The sequence below is a fragment of the Alosa pseudoharengus genome, unplaced genomic scaffold (genome assembly GCF_046254945.1).
Source record: "Alosa pseudoharengus isolate Yale_2024_CS ecotype anadromous, Long Island Sound unplaced genomic scaffold, YU_APseudo_1.1 YU_APseudo_1.1_scf_1, whole genome shotgun sequence".
NCBI lineage: Eukaryota > Metazoa > Chordata > Actinopteri > Clupeiformes > Clupeidae > Alosa > Alosa pseudoharengus.
In genome coordinates this window covers 54,785,981-54,807,179 of record NW_027468564.1, presented here as the reverse complement: position 1 = coordinate 54,807,179, position 21,199 = coordinate 54,785,981, and the positions used below count along the sequence as shown (strand labels likewise).

Here is a 21,199-nt window from a genome sequence, read left to right as displayed (position 1 = left end):
TCATGGCACATTTGTTAACACAGACAGCCAGAGAGAGCAAAGAGTAGAAATAAGACGTTAGGGAAAATTTGCTTATTGCTTACACCTGTGGCTCAGACGTCTTTATAAAAACAATGCTAATTTTGCAATGCCGTGAGTACAGTATTGTTTTGACTTTTTGGTTTGGTCTGACGCACACAAAACACACACACACACACACACACACACAGTAAGGCTAAAAGGAATTACGCCCACATCTGTAAACAAGCAGATCTTACTAGCTTGTGGTGTCTTAATGGTTTTTAGTGCTGGGCTATGGTTGCACTGAGGTCAATTTGTTAACCGAAGCCACACAAAGCCACCAAGCTGGAATGACACTGAATTAGCATGTGAATGAATTGCTCTGTCCAGTTAGGAGTCAACTTCGATAACTTTGATCCTTGATTTTGATCTCAACTACCATTTCGCTACAAAAGACTGTTTCAGCATTTTCTCACAAGAGCCCAAATTGACAGAAACTGCTGTGGCGACACAAGACAGCATTTCAGCATCTAAGATTCCAAGACGACTCCAAGCAGCCTTTTGGGAATTATTCGCTTTCTAGGCCACTGGTCCATAACCTGACCTTTCTATTGGTCACACAATGGCCAAGTTTATCACCTTCCAATTACCATGACCTTATCCTCCTACCCTTTCCCTGTAGTTCAACTGAGAGTAATTCTAATATACCAGGAAGGCAAGTCGACTTCAACACACAAGCAGAAGCTCACGCTAAATAAGTCATGGCAATAAAACTCAGACAGAATCGTCTTCCAGTCAGCAGCCTTAAAATGCCTCCTAAATTGCAAAGTGTGTCTAATGTAGAAGGTCTTGATAACTGCTGACACAGTGGGAGTCAAAGGGAAACCATAATCATAGGTGGAAAAAAATGACGTCTACACTTCTCTCCTACCATGTATTTAATGGGGAGAAAGCTTCAATGGAAGCAAAAAAAATCAATAGCCGATCAATTATTCAAGGGGTACCCGAAGAGTCCCAGACAGGGCAGCACGCCTCTAACATCTGTTATCATGGGGAATCTCACAACCCTCCTGCTCCACCAAAAACACACCATGTCCCATCGAAAGCAAGGTTTACAAGGCTAAAACAACAGTGCCACGGGATGTCCTACCTCCATATTAAAAATGCATTAAGCCACTAAACTCGGACTCCCAGTGCCTTTTCCAGAAAACACATACCTGACTGAAATAGCCTTGCGTTGGGCAACCTCCGTGCTACTTTCAGAAGGCCCAAGCTAGGCTAGCATTAGCACATTCTCCTGTGGAAAACCACAGCCACTCAGCACGCAGCAGTTTGAATGTGAATTCTACATAGATTATTTATTATATCCTGTGCTGAAGCTCTCAGGGTGATAGAGAGACTATGAAAGAGATAGAAATAAAAGGGGACAATAAAAGCAAGGGAGTAAGGACAGACAAAAGAGAGAGAGAGAGAGAGACAGACACACACACATACACAGACAGACAGAGACAGACTGACATAGAGGTTATGTAGAAAACAGACATGAACAACCAAATTAAACACTGCCACCAGACTAAACAAACGCAATAAGCATGATGTGGTGCAGAAGCACCATAATTACAGGCTGCACACTATCTACAGAATCAATGCACACTGCAACTTCAAAGCTCTCTTTTATGGATCTTTCAGGGTCAATGTCTTTGATACATGGAGAGTAGAGGCTAATTTATGACTCTAACAAAGAACTTTTTGTTAGATAAATGCTTTGTATTTTTAAGCAAAGGTCATATAGCCAAAGCGTCTACAACTGAAACTCACAAATGAGCAGTTCAAGCTGTTTTCATGAAGAAAGGTTTAAATGTAAAACTACAGCCAACACTGGAATACCATAATTATTATTATTGTTATTAGCAATAATCGTTTAGAAGAAACACTACTGACCATGGTTCTCAAGTTTGCGTTCAAGATTCCTGATATCTCTAGCTTTGGACTGAAGCTCATTGAGGACGTTTCATATTTCACCATTCGGCACATTCAGCGTGCTGTGGGGAGATATCAGTCATGACTGACCACCATACCATAGACAGCGCGGGTCCCAAAGATATGGTGTTACTGGTGCTGCTATACGTATGAGCAGATATCCAGATGTGCGTAGGTGGGTGATAAATGGACGAACTCAGAGGTAGAGACTTGGTCACCACTATGAGAATAAACGGAGTAAGGACCTGGACGGAGCAGTGCTCGTTGCCCAAGGGTGTAGTTACAGCCATATTAGATTGAATGAGTAATTCACTGTGTGATCCAACCACTGATACCACAGCTTTTACTCTTCCATGTCGACCACAAGGCCACGCTCTAGAATTACGGGTCGAGTGTGTTTAAAAGAGCAGAGCTGGAGAATGTCAGGGTGAACCGTTTCACGTCTTGTGAGCGGCCGAACTGACCGTGTCACGCAGGTCAGCTATATCTGTAAAGTGCCATTCCTCTGCTGTTGCCCTCCTGGCTATATTTAGCTTGACTCAGTCCTGAGTTACTTCTATAATCTGAATGCATGAAGGCACTATAGACACAAAGTATGAAGTTATGTGATATTAGTGAAGCAGCATTTAAGCTTATACTAGCATTTTTTGACCAAAGGAAAAGTTAATCGGCTCAAGCCAGTTGAGTGGAAATGCTCATAATTTTTTTGACTTAAAAAAATAAAGCTGGCTGACTTTACAAAAGTCAATGGCATCTCACAAAAGGGAAAACTGAGGGAACCTGCACTGTGTCAACAACTTGGTAAAAAAAAGGTGTGGTAAAAATCCATTATCCAACGACAAACATCACTCTTTTTCCTCACTACATGTTTAAAAGAGATGAAAGAGTTTTGCTCTCATTAGGAGCTACATCTGGCAAACATTAGCAACTCCAACTATCCATCCAAATCCAACTATTGCAGTGATGCATCTTGAGCATCTTGTACCACGCACCTGTGTGATCTGTGATCAAAGTGCACTTTAACAGTTCCTCAAACTAAAACTGAGCACAATTTTGAATAAAGTTAAGTCCAAACTTCCAAGACATGAGAGGAAGAGATAATAGAACATTGGTTCCAAAGTTTGCTTTGTCTCATGCTTAATGGTCTGCAAATGACCAGGAATTCAGACTACACAAAAAGCACAATGGTATGCAACCTTCAGGCATGACTGCTGTGATCAGTTGCAAAACTCCTCCTTGTTGAACTGCCAGACAGAATGATTAAATTAAATAAAAAGCAGGTTTTTTGGACAGCAAACGTGGGAGTGAGATATCACCAGAGTAGAGGAAGGGGAGACTGCACTGAAATAGAGTCGTTCATGTCTGATTCCTTTGCCAGACCACGGAAAACAGGCATTGATAGAAGATCTATATCTTGAATAAACATCCCATAGCTAAAATGTACTATAAGCATATAATTCAGCACCAGTCATTACTGAGGTCCAAAAGATGGCTGCAAGTTCACGGAGTAGGAAACATAACAACAACACGGCTGAAATTCACCTCTAGCTTCCTATAGTTCAAAGATAAGGCCAACATATGTGACAACTTCAACTCAGCTAAAACTGAATTCTGCACCCCACCGTTCCCGTGTTTGCCTGGACGTTAAGGGTACTCCCACACTTTCTTATCAAGCTAGCCCGAGGAATCTCCTCCTGTGACCGAAGCACAAAGGGCGCATCCCACTCCAGGCCGCGGGCCTACTGTTCAATGTCATAGTCAAACTTGCCCCCTGTCTCTTGTCAGAAGTCTGTCCTTTTTCAGGAGTTTGGCCAAATTCCTACATGTTTTGCCCTTTCAGTTCAGTCAATTACACAATGACAGGTTCTTTTTCATGCAGTCTTGGGGGGGGTTCACATAAGGTAGTGGGATCGCTACAGGCCCGGAAAACCCCTTTCATTAGACTTACGATTCTGAGCATGGCACTTCTAGGAAACAGCTTCAACACACAATACAGTTCACTGTAGTGAGCTCTCCGAGGCATGAAGGACAGGCCGAGTGGACGATTCAAACGACTGAGATTCAGACGGTGACCCCACTGTGTACAGTGTGGGTGCGGCCAGCTGCGTTAAAGGCCACGCCTGTGCTGCGAGAGTTGTGCAACCTCCAGCGACCGGATGAAGCTCAGAGAAGAGCTCTGAAATCAGACAAAAGCAACAGAGTGTCTCAAAGAGTAAACAACAAACTGACAGAATACTCTTAAAAAGGCCAAGCAAAGACGTGACAGGCCAAGAACACTCAAGGCCGTTTGCTTAATCAGGATCTTATAAATAACAGAAATGATGAGCGCCTTTTCATCTCATTGGAACTATTAATCAAAATTGTGTTTTCATTAATAGTTCCAATGAGATGAACCATTCCAACATTTTCCCCTTTCATGATCTACTCACAGACACTCACACACGCACACACACACACACCATGACAGCATCAAACACATACTGTAGCTAACACACAGCAAAACAGCTGCGGTTTATCAGGGAAACACCCCACTGATAGGGCTCCAAACGCAGAACCGCGTTCGCTCCTCACCCCGCCCGACACATCCCAAACATCTGCCCTTCGAACAGGCAGCGGCAAAAACAGAGCCACAGTGTTTTCCAGAACATTCTAGAAGGCTGAGCTCACTGGAAGGCCAGTGAGTACTGAGGGAACGGGAGAGAAAATGCTCGCACATTATTGCATTACGCTTACAGGGTCAACAGCGGAGAATGAGAAGATTCAGAAGGAGAGATGGGGTGAGAGAAACAGAGCACAAGCGAGGCAGCAAGATAATGAGTGAGAGAGTGAGAGAGAGAGAGTGACAGAGAGAGAGAGAGAGAGAGAGAGAGGGAAGAGATTGCATGTATGTGTGTGTGAGTAAAAGAAAAAGAGGGAGGAGGAGGAAGAGTGAGAAAATTCAGAAAGAGTAGTCTCTCTGTTAAAGGAGAGCATGTTCTGGGATGCCAAGACATGTGAACTTGACCTGAGTGACACATCCCTCTGCCAAGCACCCTTCCTCCCTTCCTCTTTCTCCTTCTGCCTCTCCCTCTCCCTCTCTCCCTCTCAGTCCCATCTGTCTAACATAATTATCAAAGCTATTCCAATCATCCTACACACTTGGCTGAAGAAGCTTTTCGCAGAGGGTATCGTCTTCATCAGCATCCACCCCCTACATACCCCAACCGGATCTCAAAGCACATCGCTGTTTATTAATACGACTGCTCTGGCATGCTGACGGATCATTACCCTGCACAGGTGAGGGCGCTAATAGCGACAGTGCACGAAGAACAAGAGTGTTCCAACTCTCGGTGCTCGACTAGTGTTCTAAAATACACACGGCAGAACGTGCTGTTATGTTGCCGCCTCCTTCCCCCAGCAAAGTTTGACATCTCATCTGACTACATACTTTGACCAGCGAGTGAGAGTAGTCACTGGAGACTTCTTTTGAGACAGCACACACTTACAGAGATTGATGAAGTCACCTTTGAAAAATTTCAACCAGAGCAAATTACAGTACATCAAATGCGGACCATAGTCTGCATCTCCTTCCAGAGTTCCTTGACAATAGTGAAATGTAGCCATATTTGAAAACAAAATCCCTACCTTCCACAGATAATCCATGGGGGGGGGGGGTTTAACCATGAGTTGATTGGAACCAGCTTGAGAGAGAGAGCGAGAGAGAGAGAGAGAGTTGAAGGAGTGGAGAGGGGGAAGGGCGGGAGGGGAGGGGAGGGGAGTGGGTGGCCATGTGGGTGACTGCGGAGAGAGAGGGAGTGCGGACTGTGGAGAGAGAGGGAGTGCGGACTGTGGAGAGAGAGGGAGTGTGGACTGTGGAGAGAGAGGGAGTGTGGACTGTGGAGGGTGTATTTGGGCAGAGCTCCAGGTTCCATGCATCGTTTGTTTTCACGAGATAAGATCCAGAGTGAAAAGCCCTGGCGATTAGAAGCGGACCAGCTGGAAGGGGGCCCTGGGGCCGAGGAGACGTCATCCTGGGTCATGGGGGCCAGGCCAGAGGGAGGCGAGGGAGGGAGCCCACCACCCACCCCCCACTCCCACTCAAGCCTCCCGTCTCAGGTGGTGGATCACCACGCCCCCCGTAATGCCCACCCACAACAGACCCACTTCATATGTTCGGGTTTAACTCGCAAATTCTACATGTTTACCACCGGAACAACAACATGTTTACGGCAGGGGAACAAAAGCCAGAGATTGGGGTGAATCACTTTCAGACTGCAACATGGCGCTTCTGCAAACACACCCTAAACTGCCCGTAACTACTCTTAACATAAAAACACCTGGAAAACTACTTTTGGGTTAGACGGAGGGCACATTGTGCAACTGATCGCTATGGTAGATAAAACGACTGTGCACTTTCTATAATCAAACGAATACAGACTCCCTCTCTCATGAGCTTTTCCAACACACACACACACACATCCTCTGGATCGCCACACCACACCCTCTGTGTGGAGCTATTGACCCGAAACGGCACTCCGGAGTTTGGCAGACAAAGAATGTTTTGACCAGGCAGCTCCATGCCCCTGTGATACCAAGTTTTTTGTAAAAGGTGAACCACAAACGAACAGCTACCGCTAGCGGTTTGCCACGGTTGCCAAGCAACAGTGGGGGCACTGACTTTTCTGCAGTCCAGAGAGAGAATGGAAGTTTGGCACTTCACTAAGGTGGTGGGCAACTTATATTAAAACAAAAGATATTGGGGAAAGAGGCAAACATCTGCTAATGCCCAAAAGCAGAGAACTATCTCTCACTGTCACAAACATGTCAGATGACTGGTTACTGACTCTTGTGTCAGGCTGTCCTAACACAAGACTTGGAATTATAGGTGGTGATTAATTTTACAGCCGGAGATCACAGATTATTTCTTGCCACAACGCACCTGTTTTCAGAAGAGAATAAAGAATGTCTGGCGGGTATAAAGTTTATTAAAGGAACTGTATGTAAGAAATGTAATTCAATTAATCATAAAATGACCCTGATTTGTCACTAGACATTAGGAAATCATGCTAATTTCAAATACTTATATTACTGACAGTAGTCCGGCCAGGATATCGTCATTTAAAAAAGTGAAGTTGCAGCCCTCAACTGATGTTGATGTTTACATATTTGTGTTTTAGCCTGATCCGCCACCCTCCACCTATCTAGTAATCACAAAGTCAGTAGTGTTTCGGCATCTGGGTTGCCAGCTCTGCTCTAGTTACCACATCTGCGGTGTACACCGCTCTACAGTATTTTGAAAGTGATTGTAGTACAAGTTTTGGCCAAAATCCTACATACGGTTCCTTTAAGTTCAATCAATCATGTATACATGTTATTTGGCTCTTGGTAGAATCTGGCTTCTCAAATGGAAGCAAAAATCTACGCCTTCAGGAAAGTTTATATGATTGGTTTCAAGAAATGTGCTTTTCGTTTTAGCTTCCCATGTCCATGGCAGAGTGACTTTAAAGAGAGTAGAGTTATTTGATCCAGAGCACTGGCAAAGCCTCGCTCTTCCACTAAAACATAACAATATGCCAATAAACAATGACGAGGGAAACTAAACTCACCTAGGCACTTCACCAGCCCAACACAGGGAGTTCACTGGCATAGGCCGTACTCTGTGGCCCCAATGGTGTGCACAGAAATATATTTTGGATTTGTTGTGAAAATCACCAAGGGCTACACAGTCCATCACACTCTTCAGCATGAGTTGAGAGATTGTCCCATTACACGGCTGGTGGGAATAGGCTGCCTGCTTTTACAGTTGGAGTTTCTTGACCAGATCAAAATGAAAGTAAAGAATGAGCATCTCCAGTCATTATGGGAACACTTGTTCATTGCAGTGCATGTCAGAGTGGAAGGGAAAGAGCTGGAAGATGAATTACACGAAGTGTGTCGTCACTGCACACATAAGAGGTTTTACCAGCATCTCCCCTCTCCCCAAATGTTCTCCCCGAGAGGCTGTGGCCACCTCCCTCCCTCCCTCCCTCCCTCCCTCCCTAACCCTCCCTCCCTCCCTAACCTCTCTCTCTCCCTAACCTCTCTCCCTCCCTCCCTAACCTCCCTCTCTCCCGGCCCCTGCTGGCCAGACTGGCCGCCTGTCTCCGTCCTCCCAGACATTAGTCACATAACACTGCCTCACAGGAATGGAATACATCAATTACACTGCAATGAGCAGAAAGAGAGAGGGAAAGAGAGAGGGAACAAGAGAGAGAGAGAGAGAGAGAGAGACAGAGAGAGAGAGAGGCAGACAGGCAACATATTTATACTGCTACTTTTTAAGTTGGACAGTATGCAAGAAAATGCAATAATATTCAGAAAGGATTAGGATTATTATTACTATAAAAAGCAGGTCTGTTACAGCTCTTCAAATGCTGTTAATCACATCATTCTGATGTGTAATTCTCTATTGGATTACCATAAAAACCCGCTTTCCGTGTAACTGCGGTAATACCTGGTAGGAGCTGCTTAAGCCAGAAAATAAACCACTGGGAGTCCCAGTAGCTGATAATTCCAGTGAATGTGACGGGTGGAACATTTCTAACGTGAACAAGTTAAGACAGATTCGCCTGAAATGAGGCAGTGGTATAACCAGGCCAATGACTGGCAGCATTCGCCCTGGGTGTGTGTGTGTGTGTTGGACAGTGGGGTCAAAGTGGAGACTACGGTACCCAACGCGATATGACACACTGCGCGCCACGTCAGCACGAGACTGTGTTGCTGTTGAGCCATCGCCGGTGGCAGCTGGGCTTTCACACGCCCAGTCACCGTCACCGTCACACGGCATCAGCCTCCTCCTAGCGCACACGGCCATCATGTCAAAGACAAAGCAAAGCAACCGTGTACAAATACACACACAGAGAGATGGAGGACCAGAGGCTACACAAACAAGTGGGCGGTGATATTTGTAAATGTGACTCTGCAGAGGTGGACACGGGTAGATGTTTGTGTAAAGAAACCTTTTGATGGTTTCTAGACACAAGTGCGGTGGCACATAACCCCCGAGCAGGTGTTTCGAGTTCTTCTCCACTCATTTGGCTCAGTTTGGGCTGCAGGAGGACTGCTGAATAAGCGCCCGCAACCGCAACTTCAAACAAAGTAGAGTAAAGCAAAGCAAAGCAAATGTCACCGGCTTAAATAACACCTTCCCAGACACCCACTGACAAGAGCGGGGGGCCTCCTATGCAGGCCCGCACAGGAGGTATTCTACCCATCATGCATTGCAAATGTCCTCTGAGAGGTGTCCTCTAGAACATTCTATATGAAGCATCGTAATGGGAGCTGATGGCAAGTATCATTCACAAAGAATCTGACAGAATACTTGTAACTTGAATCCACAATTCTCAAGGTTTTTTTGGACCATTGAAAATCTTAAGGGGTTGAGCCTTCTCCTCCTCCTCCACCACCACCACCATCAGCACCACCACCTCCTAAACTGAGGAGCCTCTCGGAGAGCCCAGAGACGGGTCCAGTCGCGGCCTTAATCCAGTAATCTCCACAACTCGTAAATTGAGTTTGAGGAATGAAGCGAGGGACTCTCTCCCGTCTTCTGGGGGGAAAAAAAACTGATGTGTAAATTAAGCCTGCACACATGGGCAGTTTTGTGGTGGGCTGTCCTTCGAGTTTGAGCAATGTTAAATAAATCTTGGGGAGAGTCACACTGATGGCCAGGATATTCCTCCCCAGTTACCACAAGCCGAATGAGAGGCGGGGAGATGTGATTACCCAATGGGACGGCTTCCAAAAGTTTAAAAAGTGTCTTGGCAGGCAAAATTAAATCCCAGGAGACTATTTAATCTTGCAATTTGTGTAAGTAAACCCCCGCCCCAAACCTCTGTCCAAAATAAAGTTGGCTGCATAATAAAAGTTTATTTTCCCCCCCAACTTTACAATGTTGTGGAGAGTACCACAGGAAGAGCCTTGGAAATGGTTGAAGCAATCACACCCATCTGAGCATGTCTAAACTGTAATCAGCAGTGATCAAACTCAGTCCAAAGACATACAGCAGAATTAGAATCCACTGATCAACAACATGAAAATAATCGTAATGCAATTTCTCTCCCATGCTTGTAATGATTATTGTATTGTTCTTTGTGTACTTCAAACACACTTTCTGAGAAAGAGAGAGAGAAATACCAATCCCAAATGCATAGAACATGCATAGAACACCTTTGCATGACAATCCCAAATGCATAGAACATGCGTAGAACCTTTTCATGAGACACTGCTTCTTGACCAGGGCACTGGACGCATGCTAAGTACGAGTTGGCAGAGGCTCAGAGGAAGGCTACTGGGCTCCTCTGCGGGGGAGATGCTGTAAATAAACTCCTACCTTCTGGTCACCTTCTCCACCCGCTGTCCCTCCGCTACGCCTGGGTCACCTGCAACCAGAGGAGGAGAGCCGCATGTTAGGGGTTAAAATAAGCAAAACGATGGCATAGGGGCATGTGAAAAACAATGTGAAAAACAATTTCTGTCCAAAGTAGAGTAGTAAACTGCAGTACCCTATGTGTTCTTGATGGGTGTGTAACACTTTGTTTGCCACTGTATGACAATAAACAGCAATAGTCATGACATATTTCGCAACTGCTATATGTTTAATATCATGGCGGTGTGCTGTGAGATCTCACAGTGAAGAGAGAGCAGCAAGACAGCACGGTTTGGAAAACACGGTAAAAAAACAAAGATCTTGGTGTGACCGTCTCTTAAAACTACTGGGTAAAACCCTAATGAGAGATTACTCTGCTTCGTAATCACCAAGACGTCAAATGCACAGGTTTGCAGCTTAATGTTCAACATGCCAACATGGCACGTCAGAAACAAGGAGCAGGAGAACCTAAACACATTCATATGACTTGCGAGAACACCCACATACAGTACTGTGCGTTTTCCAAGCTGGAATTGCCCTGTATATTAGAGGAACATGTGGTCTGAATCTGGAGTATAAAACCCGTGAGACGCCCCCGTCCTGCCCTGCCCTGGCCTCACCTCCCGCGGTCAGGAGATGGCACTCCATCTTATTCCCACTACCTGACAGGACCTGCGGGCCACTTTGCACAGGGGGGTTCATGAGGGGCTTACAGGCAACGGGGAAGCCTTGACCCCCAGCATCTCAATCAGAGCTCTTCATCACGGGGGAGGCTCCCCCTTCAAATAACCAAATAACATCCCCAACAGATGCTGGGCCCCTTGGGTGCCCCAGACCACATCCACCTCAAGACGCCTCAGTCATCTACACACCTGTGGAAATCTTTTGGTAAAGGCCTCATTCACCAACTGTTCTGACGAAGACATTTGTTCTTAACACCCACTTTGCAGTTTTTAACGAAGATTCTGGCATTCACCAATGTTGTATTGTTCTTATTTAAGAACAGAATCTACAAGCACTGAGGAGCACTCTTATGCACATTTGAAAACAGACTTGCTTGTGCAAAATAAATGGTTATTGCATTTTCATATTTTTTGCAGGTGTAAAATATAACAGAATTATTTTCTTTACTAACTTGGGAAAAGCCCGTAAAAGTGATTTGGGAAAAGCCCGTAAAAGTCCTGGCAGGAAGCGAACGAACTGAAGTACGAACTGAAATTCTGGTTTGGAATACACATAAACAGCCCATTTGCTATTCAAATAACAATGTTCCAATGTTCAATGTTTCCACCTGGTCTAAAACTACGATTGGCAACATGAGAATGCTTCCGTTCTCACCGAAAGAAATTTCCCTTGAGGGCAGACACTGGGACAGGCTGAAAACATAACTCCACTTTGGGATATTTGGCTAGCTAGGGCCAGCCCGGACTATTCAATTAAGCAAGAAAAAACAGTGTGGGCCACGGCCTCTCTGGCGATGGAATGCTTATGCAACGGAGAATCATTAGTCTGATTTTCTCAGGCGCCTCAAGCGAGTCATTGCTGAGTCTTGCCAGTCACTGAACACACCACCGTCTACGGGTCATTAGATTGTGCAAACCTTCGCCTTCAGCTTGAGTGCAGTGTGTGTGTCACGATGCTCCTTGCCAAAGACCTGCTCTTGACCTCACCTTTTGAACGCTTACTTAAACAAAGAGACGACAAAGAGGTTGCGCATTATCAACACGGCAGAACCGCAGGCCCTTTGATGGCTTTGGCAAGGCTATAAAAGATGGGGCTTCTGTCACACAACAATCATTGTGTGCAAGAAACAAAGCTTTATTCAGTCACAGTAGAACTTCTGAAGATATTCCAACGCCCAGTTTAGGCCCTCGTAACAGGCAGTCATGGCCAGCCAAATAAGAGCCAGGCACCAAATCTCCAGTTTAGATGATGAGGCATGACTGTAAAACGGCAGTCTTTAGTCTGTTTGCTCTGTATTGACGTTTCTGAGGTTAAGTAACATGTGTATGGCATATTGGCAGGCAGGCAAGCCCAGGAGCAGATGGCCAACTAGGCCTGACGGGGATGAGACCATAATTGCAGGGGAATCACAGCAGAGGAGACACAGGGATTGACAGAGTGTAAAAAAATCAAAACCCATCAGGCAGCCAGACGCCCTCCGGGACTCCTGTGAGTCTGCCACAGATGATGGGCCATGAGTCTCATGACTTACTGTTCACCAAAACTAGAGTCTGCCACAGATGATGGGCCATGAGTCTCATGACTTACTGTTCACCAAAACTAGAGTCTGCCACAGATGATGGGCCATGAGTCTCATGACTTACTGTTCACCAAAACTAGAGTCTGCCACAGATGATGGGCCATGAGTCTCATGACTTACTGTTCACCAAAACTAGAGTCTGCCACAGATGATGGGCCATGAGTCTCATGACTTACTGTTCACCAAAACTAGAGTCTGCCACAGATGATGGGCCATTTGAAAACAAAACAAACAAAAAAAAAACAGGATTGTGCTGCACAAATGTTTCAGACAATATACAGTGTTTCCCACAGAATTGAATTTCATTTGTGATAGTTGGTTTACAGAATTAACTTGAATACAAATTTTTTTAACAATTCAATAGTATTCAGCTTAGAGATAGAGAATAAAATGTTTAAAGTTGTTTCATGTTTAATTAAGTAGGCTATCAAACCCGTTTTAACCATGTCATGTACCCTGGAAATCCAGAGTTCTCGCGAGAGCACAATGGAATTGTCTCTGCGAGACACTCTGGCAAAGAGCATTGATGCACATTACTTTTCCCCCCTCTGCATTCCGGGGAACCAGCTAAACTGATGAAGACAGCTCTGCAACGTTAAAGGACAGTACACATTGGTCGTAGTGTTATCCGATTGCGTCGAAGTCCGAAATCATTCAGAGTAAACATGGTCTAGTGTTATCCAATTGCGTGCAGTGAGATTTTTAAATGCATGCTTGTTGCCACCCCTCGAGTTGGGCCATTACATTGCTCTTTGCCAGACCCTTAATCTTTCTAGATTACCAGGGTCTGGATTTTCCAGGGTACATGTCATGGTCCATCCATTTCAATAACCTGGCAGCTTCGAAAATCTAAGGCTGAACGTTCATAACATATTCTGTTTAGGTTACTATGTTATAGTAGCTTAGGTTAGTAGACCTAGTTCATAAAACAGAGTAGGCAAACCTTTTCTAAATCGTCATAAGCCGACGACATAGGCTACTGTAGTTGTTTAACTAACCCAACTCCACACGTCGTTCTCTGTTTACAGTAGGCTACATTATGCGTCATTTCACTCAGTGGCCACACGCACAGCACGTGAATCTGCAAGACACCAGCTTGCTAATGGTGGTAGTTCACTGTGATAAACATTAAAAGGGTGCGTCTAGATTTCTAGGCTATTAAAATTAGCTTTGAATTTAATCAATAAGATGTAGCCTTATAGCCTATGATCTCTGTGTAGACAATAGCCTAATGAAAACTGAAAAGACCTATCTGTCTGTGCCCTGGCTACAGTAGGCCTACAGTACATGCACTCCTATTGAATTTTCAGAACCGTTATTTTGTGGATACAGTGTGATGGAATATGTTTTATTTTTATATAATTTGCATGTAGCCTATGTATTCTCTATTGGGTTGTAATCAAAATTAAGTTTTAAATAAAGTTAACACGTTTTCTGAAACTTTTGTTCCATGTGCCCTTTTTTTAAATTTGAGCCCCCTTCAAAGGTCTCTGCACACCCCTGCTATATCTTGGCTCTCACCCTATCAGCATTTACAGAGGAGCCTAAAAGTTTTGTTGATACTGATATGGTTTCATTCAAGTAGTTTCTTTTTTTTTAACAACACTGAGAGAAACTTATAAAAATCTGCCAACTGCATTGATCATACCAAACTCAGACTTTGTAGACACTTGACAGATTTCAGTGTTTGACTATAACTCTCTCTTCAGCCTTTCATCAAATCTGCTGCATGCCAATAAGCAGGCCCATGGGTTTCCTAATATACAGTAACACTTGCAATACCATATGCCAACTAAAACAAAAGACTCCATTCCTCAGTGCTGTTGTGTATAAAAAAAAAAATGAGTAGGGGGAAAAACACAGCATTCACAGAATAATTACAGCAATCACTCTTCGCTCAGAACAATCAAATGACAGACCAAACAGAGTTGGCCACCCTGGCAGGGGTTTCCCTGATAGCAGCAGTTTTGGGCAGACTGATTCTGTCTGTGTTGCAACTCCACATTAAAAGACTCCTAATCTGGTTTGTGTTGACTCTGCTTAACAGCTGAAACCAGAGGGGAGGGCTGGGCTCTCTCTCTCTCTCTCTCTCTCGAGCCTGCCAGCGCTAGCCAGCCCCTGCTGCACGGCTGTGTGTCTCTGGCCAACATGGCTTTTCAATGGGCCAGTGGTGCTGGACTGGTGCACAGCTGAGAAGTGTGTGTGTGTGTGTGTACACACATTTTCAAAACCACATACACCTGAAGAGACCCAACATTTTTACAAGCTCCCCTGACAAGTGAAACCCTGTTGTGTGCCATAAACAGGTCATTCTAGCGCTCCCAGAGAGGAAGCGACCACTTAACCCAGCAGGACTGCTAGGCCACACTTTTCACACACGCGTCATTTGGAATCTCAACACAAATGTGTAGAACTGGTTCAAATGGAATTAAGGAGATTCATTTATATAGACTACCCTTTTTTCAAGCAATATTGGTTGATTGGGCAATGCAGTAATGGACTGTTGAGAGATTTGAGGGGATTCATGTGTGACCACCAGTTGGTAAGGTGAGAAACTACTGGTTGACCAAAAAAACCCCTGTTCTTTGGTGTATTTTCCTCCCGGTATGCCACCACCCCTGTCAGAGGTTTTGTTTTGTTGACTGACTGTGGAAAGACATTTGCAGACTTACGAGGCTCGTGCATCGAAAAAGACAATCTGGAATCTGTATTAGTCAGCTAACTAGTAAACCAGCTTAGTGAAAGGTGATAAGCCTCTGATGTGGCCCACGTCCCTGTCTGCTGTGAGCTTTCTCACATCTCCAGCAAGCACTGGGCAGCAGACTGGGTGGTCCTGCCGAGCTATTGACTAATCTCAAAGTATACAACGGCATGCAGCCCACTGAGATGGAGAGGCTATGTGGTGGTGTGAGATGGAGTATGAATGTGAAGGTGCATTAAGGTCAGGACTCTGGAGTGATAGCGGAGGAGAGAGCCAGCCAGCCAGCCACTCACACACACACACACACACACACACACACACACACACACACACACACACACACACACACAGCTGTACTGTCTAATCCCCTCAGTCACTCACTGGAGGTGTGTCTATGCCGCCTCCTCCTCCACCACCACCTCCTCCTCCTCCTTCACCACCACCACCTCCTCCGCCTCCTCCTCCAACTCCTCCTTCTCTGTCCTCATTCACCTCCACCTCCTGCCCTCCTTCGTTGCAAATCTGACAACCTTAATCTGCGGCGGCGAGCATGAGGCGCGCTCGCATGGGTGCACACACAGCACACGCACACAAAGGAACCACACTTTAAAACAAACTCCAGTAAGCAAGACCAGACGGAGAGCCCGTCGCCCCCTTCATGTCTACGCCCTTTCCTTCAAAACAAGCGGGCCCCCCTTGTGCCTTAAAGGCAGATATATGATAATCACGCCGCTGTCGGACCCATAATGCAAATTCCCGCTGACCCCGTCAGGGCCCTGTGGCCATTCGACGAGGGCAGGTTCACGCCTGTCGAGCGCCGGGCGCCACGGCTCGTGGAGGCATCTGAAGCGACAGATTGGGCGAATCGAGCATTAAGCTCCATGCTGGCTCACCGCACCGCATGGGGTTTCGCGGACACGTGCCACTTCCTTCAGCCGCTGTGTTGTGAAAGTGTCACCGCGTTGTGAAAGTGTCACCGTGCCAAGACGCACCCTGATGAGCTTCTCCGCCAGAAGTGGACCGAGCATCAGGCCCGCCCTGCGGCAGCTATTTCCGAGCCTCTGTGCCAACTGATATCTGGAGAATTGTTTGTTTTCCCCAACCTGGTCTCTCCCCAGCACTGCTGACTCAAGACAAATCTGATAAGAAATATGGATGTCCACGTTCTCTGTGTCAGGTAATATAATACTACCACAAGCAAACGTGGACTAGCACCTCTATATTCTGTAGCACAGCTATTTGTCTTGCCATTTTTCTTCTCAGCGGAGAGACTTACAGTACATTTTCTTCGGAACACCAAGGAAAAACAAGCAGCATTACTGGAAGCGCAAATGGGTTAACAACATGAGTTGTGTCACTTTCTCCACAATGGGAATGAGGTCACCCCTCCATGAGCTCAACGCTGTGGCCACACAGACCCAGGAACAGACACAGAAACAGAAACAGGAGGAAGTTCTTAGGAGTGAAAAACAAATGCGGACTTTAAAACCGGCATGATCCCTGACATGCTCATTGTGAGGCGCCAAGGGACCAGTATCACTGTCCTGAACCCCTCTTCTTCCCAAACACCAAACCCAAAACAAGGAAACCGAGTGTTGTCCGATTCGCTGATGCTGGGGGAAATGGATTCTTCCGCCACTTCCTGCCATGACAGAGGGGGTCTAGGACATGTGACGCACGGGCCGCCTGGAGGCCTGTCTGTCCCCTCAGCACACACATCCTCATGGAAACTGTGATTGGGGGAGGTGGGGGTTGAGTCTGATAAGATGCAAGCCTCTCCTGACACCAGCTATCAGTCTTCTAGAATGGTCCGGCAACACACACACACACTCACACACACACCCACCCCTGAATGTTCCTCCACAACAGGGGCCTGAGAAAGGGTGGTGTAAAAGCTCTGAATATGCTCTCTCGGTCCTCTCCTGCCTGCAGGGAGCACTGGGTCCATCCTGGCCAGGAAAGACCACTCCATTTATACGTGCAGCATGCAAGGAAACGACAATAAAATGGCAACTGAAAGATAAATGTACATGGACAATGGTTTCTTCGACACTCTGGAACAAAACTGACAAGGAGCCTTCAGGCCTAGGTTGGTGACGAGACCTTTGAAGTGGGGACTTAGATTCCTGCAATTATATATTTAAAAAAAAAAATTCCTTACGTACTAAGGACAGTGACACTGTTGGGCTGAATCAAAAACCATGAGAGAATGTAGAGACAAAGACGGAGACAGATAGAGACAGAGAGTGAGAGGGATGGAAAGCACCCTCTTGTGACTGTACAGAGCACTGGGCTCTTCCTGACCGCACAAGACAAAAGTGCATTACAGACCACAAAGGAGATCATGAACGAAAAGCAGCACCTTTCAATTTGGTTGTTACAGTTGTCTTTTCACTGGCTGCCATTTCACAATACTAGTGACAACAAATACTTTCTAAAACATGTTTCCGTTAAACAGTGGGCTAAAAATAAGGGAAATGAATTAGCCTAACACTTAATTGTGCTGTGACAACAATCATCTTGCTTTAGTGTCTGTGCCAAAATAAAAGCCACAACTGCAATTCAATGAGAGAGAGAGAGAGAGATAGAGAGAGAGTGTTCCCCTAAGGTCATGCTATACTGCAACAACAGAGCAGCCAACACACACACACACACAAGAGAGCGCGTGAGTGAAAGACATGTATTCGACAGACATGATAACACTTGCCCTGATCTGTCAGGCAGCCGCGAAGGCCGAGCGTTCTGCTCAGGCTCCAGTCCCGCCCGTCTGAGGATCCTGATAGAACCCAGGCGCCCTGAGGATCCTAATAGAACCCAGGCGCCCGGAGGACCCTGATAGAACCCAGTCCCCCCAGGTGACGGGACAACCATTAGCCGTCACCTCCATCCCCGTGCTCTTCGCAATCAATCTATCGATGAAGATGCTTTGAACCGTGACAGACAATACACTAGAATTGATTGCCGGTGACAAAATGTCAAATCCGTTCACACGCAGTTAGTGAGTGGTTGGGGGCTACCAGTGAGAAACTCCGGGTATCGATTCTGAATGTGGATTATGAATGTAATGAAATGGGTTTCATTGCACAGGTGTGGCTCAAATGTTACCAACGAGGTGTATTAAACTTCATTAAACCTCCTCTGGTCTGACAAGTGGGGGTTCAGGATCACTGCTTCCTGAGCAGAGGTATAGTTGGAGATAGGGCTGGGATAAACTATTATTTTTTAAACGATTAATCTAGCGATTATTTTTTCGATGCATCGATTAATCTAACGATTCATTTTTTCAGTCCGATTCGATTTCGATTCGAATATATGTTTATTGCTCTTAAGATTCCAAAATAAAAGACTATACAAGTGCAAAGTAATGCATTCTTAGTCAGAGGTAGCATTAAATAAAGTTCAGTAGTGTATGTCTAATTGAGTGCCTGTCATTTTAAGACGTACGTGTGGGAATCCTTGCAATTAACAACTAGATGTACCGCAGAGCGGTACAAAATATGACCGCCGCCCAGTCCAGCACATTTTTTCCACAAAAAGAAATCACGCTGAAAGGCCTATATGATTCTAACTGTCTCACTAAATTGCATTATCCACACTCAATTCTCACTGGTATCTGCTAGACAACAAGTACCAAAACATGATTAGTTCATAGATTTCACATGTAAAATTCATTTTATACAACCCCACCTCCATTCTTGATTGTTTGTGTTATGTTTATGTTATGTGTGTGGGTGTGTGTGTGTGTGTGTGAGTGTGTGTGTGTGTGTGTGTGTGTGCGTGCGTGCCTGCGTATGTGCCTGTGCATGGAAGCGTACATATGTCTACTGTGTGAGTATGTGTCATGATTACTGTGAATGTGTGTGTGTGTGTGTATCTGTTTGTGCACATGTGTGCACATGAACTGGGCTAACATGACCCCTGGAGGCAAATATACGGAAAAAATGGTCATCCTAGGCCCTACAGTTCTCAAGATATTCACAGAGAACTGTGTCTGGCCTACCCTCCTTTCGGGGGGTCCAGTCCAGCGGGGGGGCTACAGATCGATCAAAACGAAAAATGACAGTTCCATGCTATCCATGTGGGGGTACATGCCCACCAAGTTTTGTGTACCCCGGTCTTTCAGTGTCCCGGGAATCCTTGTTGGTGTACGTCACTAAATGTACACATAAATTGTTTTATTGTAAGGCCCCCCATGAACGAAAGTACACAAAACTTGGCATGCATTCGGAGGGTGTCATAATGATCCTACACTTTCAATTTCGTGCAGTTTTGACCATGTCAGCCAGAGATATTGTGATGAAAACACCTAATTTTTTGCTTTTTAATTTTTAACTAGGTGGCGCTATACATGAAATAAGTGGTAATGGGATGGGTTGACATGGCCCCTTGAGATCAACATACAAAAAAAAGGTGGACCTCCTAGGCCCTACGGTTCTCGAGATATTCACAGAAAACTGTCTCCGGCCACCTACAGGCCAGTTGGTGTATAGTAACATAAATGAATTTATTGTGTGGCCCCCCATGAACGGAATTCCACGAAACTTGGCGTGCATTCAGAGGGTGTCATAATGATCCTACACTTCCAATTTCGTGCAGTTTTGACTATGTTAGGTCACAGATACCTGCGATTACAACACCTCATTTTTACTTTTTTGTGTTTAACTAGGTGGCGCTATACATGAAATGAGTGGTTATGGAATGGGTTGACATGGCCCCTTGAGATCAACATACAAAAAAAAAATGGTCCTCCTAAACCTTACGGTTCTCGAGATATTCACAGAAAACTGTGTCTGCCCTACCCTCCTTTCGGGGGGTGCAGTCCAGCGGGGGGGCTACAGATCAAAACGAAAAACGATGGTTCCATGCTATCCATATGGGGTTACATGCCCACCAAGTTTCGTCTACCCCGGTCTTTCAGTGTCCCGGGAATCATTGACAGAAATTTGGACATGCGAAAAAGAAAAAAAAAAAAAAAAAAAAAAAATCTGACTAAACCTATATGACCGCCGCTTCGCTGCGCGGCGGTCATAATAACACAGTTAAAAGGCTGCTGATGTGTGGATGCAATTCATAACGTAGTTAGTTCAAATAACGGTTCGTACGTCTCCTTTGGACAAGCACTTTTGAGTCTTGGAAAACACTTTTCCATTTACATCGGGATTATGCAAACATTCAGAGTCAATAAAATGAGCCCTGCATGAGTAACGAATAAGCAGCTGCAAGTAAGCATGCTAAACTTGACACCCAAACAGTATTCTAACGTTAGCTTTGAGATACTGCTTGATTGCATACTGTAACTTAACTTAGTTTAGTCTCCTCAATGTACTGTGTTGTGATAAGACCTTATCAGAGTTTACTTTAACTTTAATTCAGCAGTTTTAATGCTGCAAATTTGCGCAGCATGGTCACGATGCTAAGCAGATATAATAGCAATTTAGCCCACTGTGTTCTATGCAGTGCTTCTATGTGGCAACAACAATCCTTCAACAATTGTGATTTTGTTAAATGCACATGCAGAGGAGGAGCAGCGGGCTCGTTACGAGAGAGAGCAGGCGGGGTAAAAAGTGCAGCTCAATGAAATTATTTTATCTTCAATGAAATTATTTTATCTTATCTTTATCTATTTTAATTTCAATAGTAGGCCTACAACATAGAACATCAATGTGTGGTGGCCGGTATTGATTTCGTGGTGCCCAGCCACAGATTAATCAACGTATGGAAAACACTGAAGGTGTAAAATTAAAAATATTTAGCAGCACACATTATGCTTGACGAACCGACGCTCATATTTTGCGTCGACGTCATCGATTACGTCGACGCGTTGTCCCAGCCCTAGTTGGAGAGCTCCTCTCCCCTGCTCATCTCTCTC

The 21,199-nt window shown here is 45.3% G+C and overlaps 1 protein-coding gene across 1 annotated transcript in view; it reads right to left on the bottom strand.

Moving 5' to 3' along the window:
* add3a (adducin 3 (gamma) a) overlaps positions 1 to 21,199 on the bottom strand; it is a 105,323-nt gene that overhangs the window by 74,638 nt on the left and 9,486 nt on the right. The window contains exon 2 of the mRNA XM_076293304.1: positions 10,331 to 10,379. The gene's annotated coding sequence lies outside the window, so the exon portion shown is untranslated. The remainder of the gene's footprint in view (positions 1 to 10,330; positions 10,380 to 21,199) is intronic.